The sequence below is a fragment of the Pseudochaenichthys georgianus genome, chromosome 22 (genome assembly GCF_902827115.2).
Source record: "Pseudochaenichthys georgianus chromosome 22, fPseGeo1.2, whole genome shotgun sequence".
NCBI lineage: Eukaryota > Metazoa > Chordata > Actinopteri > Perciformes > Channichthyidae > Pseudochaenichthys > Pseudochaenichthys georgianus.
Window position 1 is genome coordinate 23,532,307 of NC_047524.1, and position 7,547 is coordinate 23,539,853.

The 7,547-nt window shown below is 42.1% G+C and overlaps 1 long non-coding RNA gene across 1 annotated transcript; it reads right to left on the reverse strand.

Annotated features, from left to right (window-relative positions):
* Positions 1-5,767: 5,767 nt before the first annotated feature.
* Positions 5,768-6,105, reverse strand: LOC139436035 (uncharacterized). The gene is made up of 3 exons (XR_011645235.1): positions 6,087-6,105; positions 5,954-5,987; positions 5,768-5,820 (listed from the first exon to the last, which is right to left on the reverse strand). It is a non-coding gene; the product is annotated as an uncharacterized lncRNA (long non-coding RNA).
* Between the last annotated feature and the right edge of the window lie 1,442 nt (positions 6,106-7,547).

Sequence of the window (7,547 nt, forward strand, 5' to 3'; positions counted from 1 at the left end):
GCAGCACCCAACCTCCATGGAGGATGTTTCTCGTGCCCCTGGCTACACTTAAAGGGGGTATACTTTGCGGTGCTTTACCGTCCGCCCATCAGCACCCATAGTCGGCCTTCTTCACAGCAGCAGCACCCAACCTCCATGGAGGATGTTTCTCGTGCCCCTGGCTACACTTAAAGGGGGTATACTTTGCGGTGCTTTACCGTCCGCCCATCAGCACCCATAGTCGGCCTTATTCACAGCAGCAACACCCAACCTCCATGGAGGATGTTTCTCGTGCCCCTGGCTACACTTAAAGGGGGTATACTTTGCGGTGCTTTACCGTCCGCCCATCAGCACCCATAGTCGGCCTTCTTCACAGCAGCAGCACCCAACCTCCATGGAGGATGTTTCTCGTGCCCCTGGCTACACTTAAAGGGGGTATACTTTGCGGTGCTTTACCGTCCGCCCATCAGCACCCATAGTCGGCCTTATTCACAGCAGCAACACCCAACCTCCATGGAGGATGTTTCTCGTGCCCCTGGCTACACTTAAAGGGGGTATACTTTGCGGTGCTTTACCGTCCGCCCATCAGCACCCATAGTCGGCCTTCTTCACAGCAGCAGCACCCAACCTCCATGGAGGATGTTTCTCGTGCCCCTGGCTACACTTAAAGGGGGTATACTTTGCGGTGCTTTACCGTCCGCCCATCAGCACCCATAGTCGGCCTTATTCACAGCAGCAACACCCAACCTCCATGGAGGATGTTTCTCGTGCCCCTGGCTACACTTAAAGGGGGTATACTTTGCGGTGCTTTACCGTCCGCCCATCAGCACCCATAGTCGGCCTTATTCACAGCAGCAACACCCAACCTCCAGTGGAGGATGTTATCATGCCCCTGGCAACACTGGTAAACACTGGTAACATATGTCTAGCCGCTGACAGGAACTTGACATCGGAACTTGACATCGCATTTCCATTGAGCGGACTCCCGTACATGGGAAGGGCAAGTCCCACGGTACCTCCGTTCATAAGGCTGACATTTGCCTTACACTTAAAGGGGGTCTACTTTGCGGTGCTTTACCGTCCGCCCATCGGCACCCATAGTCGGCCTTATTCACAGCAGCAACACCCAACCTCCAGTGGAGGATGTTATCATGCCCCTGGCAACACTGGTAAACACTGGTAACATATGTCTAGCCGCTGACAGGAACTTGACATCGGAACTTGACATCGCATTTCCATTGAGCGGACTCCCGTACATGGGAAGGGCAAGTCCCACGGTACCTCCGTTCATAAGGCTGACATTTGCCTTACATTTACCAACATAAAACAAGGTCTGTACTAATCAACAATGACAACCTACAGACAGCTCATTTATTTAAATATACGCACTATATTGACTTCGCTTTTATTTATCTGACTTAATTAACGTGCTTCCCCCCCTTTCAGCCACTAGATGGCAGCAGCAGAGCACAAATGAGCTTCACTCTTCTGAGCGAATGTCTGATTTCCACAGACAATGCTCACACAGGTTATTCAGGTAAAAATCACACAGATTTATTCCCCGTACAGTTTGTCTAGCTTGATAACGTGCCTCATATGTCGTCACGCAGGACTCTCTGCCTACCTTGCGATCAACGTTATGTTTACGTCAGCCTTTCAAATTAATGTTTACAGACAAGGGAAACGAGAGCTGGTCTCGTCACAATGTAGGTGACGTTAGCGCTCTCTCCCAAGGATTTAACATATAAAAGTCCGCTGACACTTTCGCTTATTTGGTCTTGGACTCTTATTTACCCCCAGTTTTAAACGGCGGCTCGATCTGAACATATCGAGCGTCCAGGTTTCGTCGTGTAGGAATTACACCCACAGCCCACGAACTGCACCGCTTCCACGCCACTTCAGGAATAAACTACCTGAGATCCACGCTAAACTGCTTTATTTCGTCACGCAGGACTCTCTGTACCTTGCGATCAACGTTCACGTGTTTTATATAACTTTCCTAACATGGCAAAAATATGCATTGTATATTCCATTCAAACTTCAAAAACACTCTGAAACGCCTACAGACAATCCTACAGTTTCGTTACCTCATTTGTAGTGGCACAGGGCCCTGCTGTTGTCCGAGGCGTCCAAAAGTGTTTGTTCCCGACCTAGTCTGGTCGCCTGAATCCTTCCACAGCTCATGTTTATTCGGCACATCGAGATCACCATTTGTTAGGAGATATAAATGTTAACTAGGCCGCATTTCCAAATCTCCCCGCGTCCCTACACAAGCTGTTATCTTACATGAAGGCAATCCAGAGCATACACTTAACCGTTAAACAATAATCCACTTTAATGGTAATATACAATGCAATACAATCAAATACATTACCATACACAACCATATCGTATCATATGTGTAATGTCAGGAGTTGGCCTACTCCTGGCTCCTGCCCACAGGCCGCCAGACCTCCAGTCCAAGCAGCACGAGAAGAGAGAGAGAGAACACAGCGGGGTTCCTGTCTAAATACCTCGCTGACCAAAGGAGGAGTTATCTGCGCCTCCCTTCCAGACCAGTGATTGGCTGCGTAAATTCCCCAATCCCAGTGGCTCAGCTTCATTATCACAGGGATCTGAGATGACTGTATGTTAACTCCACACCTTCCCCCTCTTCCTTTGTCCTCACAAAACCAAATGTTCACAGGCCCCAAAAACAGTTCACAGTTTTCTTACTCAAATCATTTTCAAGCTTCTTCACAGTTTGCATGAATACATACAAATATTTCCTTACAGCGTCCCTAAACAAGCTGGTTATTCTTACAGGAAGGAATCCAGAGCATACAATTAACCGTTTAACAATAATCCACTTTAATGGTAATATGACAATGCAATACAATCAAATACAGTACAAAATAAATACAGATCTGTGGGATCCCACATTTACCTGATACTCACGTGAGCCAGCCAGAGGAAAGAGAGAGAGCACACAGCGTGGTTCCTGTGTTTAATACATCGCTAACAATGGGAGGAGTTATCTGATCCTCCCTTCCAGACCTCCGTGATTGGCTGCCCAAATATCACCAACACTTCACTTCTTAAGTTTCCCAATCACAGTGGCTTTAGCTTTATTATCTCCTAGATCTGAGTTGACTGTAAGTCAACTCCTCACCTTCCCCCTTCTTCCTTTGTCCTCAAAAACCACATGTTAACAGGCCCCAAATCCAGCTCACAGTTTGTACACAAATCATTTTCCCATTTTAAGCTTATTCATAGTTTACTAACATGAATACATACAAATATTTCCTTACACCTCCTATGGTGTTCGGTTTAAATCTGACTGATTTAATACTCTCATTAAATAGTATCATAAATGTAAGTGTCCTTTGGTTTCTTGAAAGGTAAATACATCCAAGTTCTTCTTCTTCTTCTTCTTCTTCTTCTTCTTCTTCTTCTTCTTCTTCTTCTTCTTCAACATTGTGTTTTACACTTAATTACCCCAATCATTTTTGACCAGCTGCAGAGGGGAGCAACAATTATGAATGATACCTAATGTAAGGAGTTGCATTAATCAAAGTGGCAAGATATTAAAGCGTATATAACTATATCCATGTCATGAAAGGAGGAATACATTTTTAATATTGTTCTAAGATGACAAACTTGTTCTTACTAGTGTACATTTGTTTTCATTAATGATATTTGTAATGACAGTTAGGTATGATAAATTGTTACAGCCGCTGCTACCTTATGTCTTTAAGTATGGTTGTGTATGTAAATGAGCTGTGCAGTTCCCCTGCTGTCATTGGCCGTCCGGACCGTTCAACATCCGCGGGGATTGGACAGACGTCATCCAACCCCTGCTCGCTTCTGCCACGTCATCCGGGGGAGGAGTATAAAGGCTGAGCGGACAACACTCTGGAGGCTCTGTATTTTGTGTCAGATGCCTCAACCCTATCCTTGTGATAAACCTTCCTTCTGTGACTTCTGAGAATTCTGAGACAAGTTAGCCGTGTGTATTTAGTATTAGCTCCACTGAGTAGCAGTGTCTTTAGTAGGGTTCTTTATTGTTTGTTTCCACTTTAGAAGTGAGATTTTCTTTTCTTTGTATAGCGGGGCAACTATCTTTTGGAGACCCTTTGTGTTGTGTTATAGTGACAGATTGACCCGTTGTGGGGCCAATCTGTGTGTCCATCATTTTACTTAGTTTCAGTAACAATAAAACCACCGGTAACAAATATACCAAATCCAATCTGGTCGTGTCGTTTCCCGTTTGTACCCTAGCCAAGTGGGAACGTAACATAAATAAATACTGCATCATTTATAATGGTTTGCCATAACAGCTAGCTAAGGTTGTTCGTTATGGTTCCAAAAGAGGCTATGAAAGCCCAATAACAAACTATTGAAGGCCGGACAATAAAAAAAACAAATTCTTCACAGGTTATAAGGGAGACAACTTCATGTTGTATGTTGGGCTCTGATAGTAAAACAACAAATGTTTGCCCTAATATGCCAGCCTACCTCAAGCAGGGAAGCTCTCATAGTGTCATCAGTAATGTCTTCAATGATGTCTTCAATGTTGGTGTTTTTCATTCCAGTGAGGTGCTGGTAGAGCGTCTCTGACAGGAAGCGGGGGCCTGGACCACCATGAACTATAGAAGTTGCAATCATCCTCCCAGCATGAAAGTATTCGTCATCGTTTGCAGCTGTTGATATTTGTTGTCAAATTATTATCACGTTAACCAACAGTTGCCACGTTATCATAAAGATATACAGTATAAGATAATGTAATTGTCACGTAAATCCAGCTGCAAAATCCATAAGCAGCTCCTATATTTACAGTACTATTTATTATTACTAGTATTTATTGAACATAAGACAGATTTGCGAACATCATTACCTGCATTGTCGAACGTGAGGAATTTCCTGTCCTGTGGACCATCAAATATTCTTCTCATTCTCAGGCATTCCATTAGGAGGGTCAGGAACTCACGCTTGGGACCACCAGTGTCCACTCCATCCTCAGTTTGTCCCTCATCGTCAGTAAACTTAACCTGCATCTGATGAGAGGGGTCGAATGAGGCCCGTTTGAAGCCACGGATTGCTCCATCCCATACATTGGATCGGTTAATATTAAACCTGCTGCAAGAGGTATTTTTAATTTTTGCAGAGAGTTCTGCAACAACGTCTGGCGCAGTCAGGTATTCTGTGCTGGGAAAGACAAAGTGATGTATTGTAATATTAAATGATGAAGCTAGTAATAAGATTTACAGTATAGAATACAAAAATGTAGTGGTAACAGTAACAATTAATACCTTTCCTCTGCAGTTTGCTCCGTTTCCTCTTCTGGCTCAGACTGGCTGTCGATAATGATCGGAGCATACACATTTGTGTAGTTGCTGCAGTGAGAAGACAGTTGAATAATTACTTTCAAATACATAGTATATGCATGACAGTCATATTTACAAAAGGATGTCGATCCTCTTCCTGTTTTTTTTTCAATACATTGGGTTCTAAACTGACAACAGCACTTTTGTCATACTCCTGCACAATCCTTGTAAACATTTGAAATGGATGCAACAAACAATATCTGATCTTTGAAAAATATTGGTGGGTGTTTTTTGTATCGTCTTCACTAAGATGTCAGATGTTGTCGGTGTCCTTTGGAAATGTATGAAAGTATAATTGTTCTGCTTCCTGGCAATGTTACCCACTGTGATTGGAGGCTATACAAACAACCAAATGTACAAATAAAGACACCAAACAACTGTGTCACGATGCAACTGTCAACATCGTTTACCTATAGAAGGTGTTCTGACCCGGGGCAGACTGGACCTCTTCCTGGAATGGGGTTGGTGCTCCATCCTATTTGTACCCAATAAATAATAATGATGCAGTTGATCTAATGACAGTGTCATTAGCACACAAAGGTATTTATTGATTTCATGTTCACAAATTCAAACCTACATGGTATAATTACATTTTTAATTAGTCTTACCCGATCAGACGCTGGTTGTGGGTGCCTGAGAGGTCTGATAAAGGTAAACAAAAAATATATTCAAACTACTGTACTGTTAAAACATTCTGCTTCTTGTGGCACAAAATAATATGTTGACAATGTTTTATTTTACCCTGGCAAACTGTTGTCCATTCTGGGAGTGCTCTGTTCATTTGGAAAGTCCCACACCTGCATACAACACACAAATGACAGACTGAAATAAAATAAATTCACTTTAATTAAGAATAAATGCCACGATAGATCCAAACTGACCATGGTGTCAGCAAGACTATCTCCAGATGGCAACTTTACAACAACCACACTGTCCTCGTCACTTGAAGAGGTTGTTCCAGTGTAACCTAAGAAAATAAAAGTGTCATGATTAATACTATAAAAATAATTGTTCCCCTACGTCTGTACCTATCATCAAATGTTGGTTTGAATCCTGAATTATTGGATTGACATCAATCAGAAAGGATTCAATCGAAACACAAAATGTTTGTGAAATGTACATTATATTGTTGACCGTCCTTTTCACTCTCACATTAGGATTTACATTGGGGCACAACAAACCAACATTGTTGTGATAAAAAAGGTTAATTTAGAATTACAATCCTTAAGAGGGAATTTATATTTAGATTGAACAGAAGGAACGTTTGGAAGCTTTTGTTGATACTTAAATTCCATTTCTTCTGCCACTATTCATAAAAGACCATTTGACCTCATAAGTTCAACCACGAAGAGAAAGGAATAATGGGTGGAATGAATTGTGTTAAGAACTATAGACAGAACAACTGTTATGTTTACATTTGAACTATTATACAGTTTAGTGCTTTAAACAAGGGGGAATATATGTCAGAAGCACTTACAACTGTTTTCAACGGCTTCAAGAATACAGATGTACAACGTAATTCATTGGTAGGGCTTTCCAATGGCCTCTTTGTACATCTGTACTGTGAAAGGGGTGTCCGTTCCGGGGATATTTGTTATCACCTTCGCATCAGGGTACAACAAGACATGGGCACCATATTCCAAGTCCTGGTTAAAGGCTTTCTGCTTTTTTATGGCAGCAGCCAACAGTTCTTCACATGCCCATTGAGGTTCAACATTAAGGGGAAGTGACCTCCCTCTCACAGGTTTAAGGCAGCCATCCATCCTCCTCATTACTCCAACAGAAATCTGCAAAAAGACAATAACATGCAAATGAATAAAACGTTTTTTCGGACATTATATGAGAGTGTGGTGAGCAGATTTGAATTACAGATGTATTCATAATAGAAAACGTTGCATACCTTCACCAATTTATGTTTCTTTTCATTTTTGGAGTTATGCCGTCCCTTTGTAAAAAAGGTCTTTCTCTCCCTCTTTTTTATTTCCCTATATTTCGGAAAGGACTCTACAGCTGAGCTTCCTGCTACAAAAAAACAGGAATAAAACATTCATTACTCTTCATTATGTTCAATAGGAGCCTCATCCTCAATCCCTTCTGAGTAACATCTTATAACACATTCAACAGTAGGTAAGCCACATAGTTTAGAGATGTATTTGTATAATAACTGAATTCAAACTTTTAAACCAAGTTTTCTATAAATAC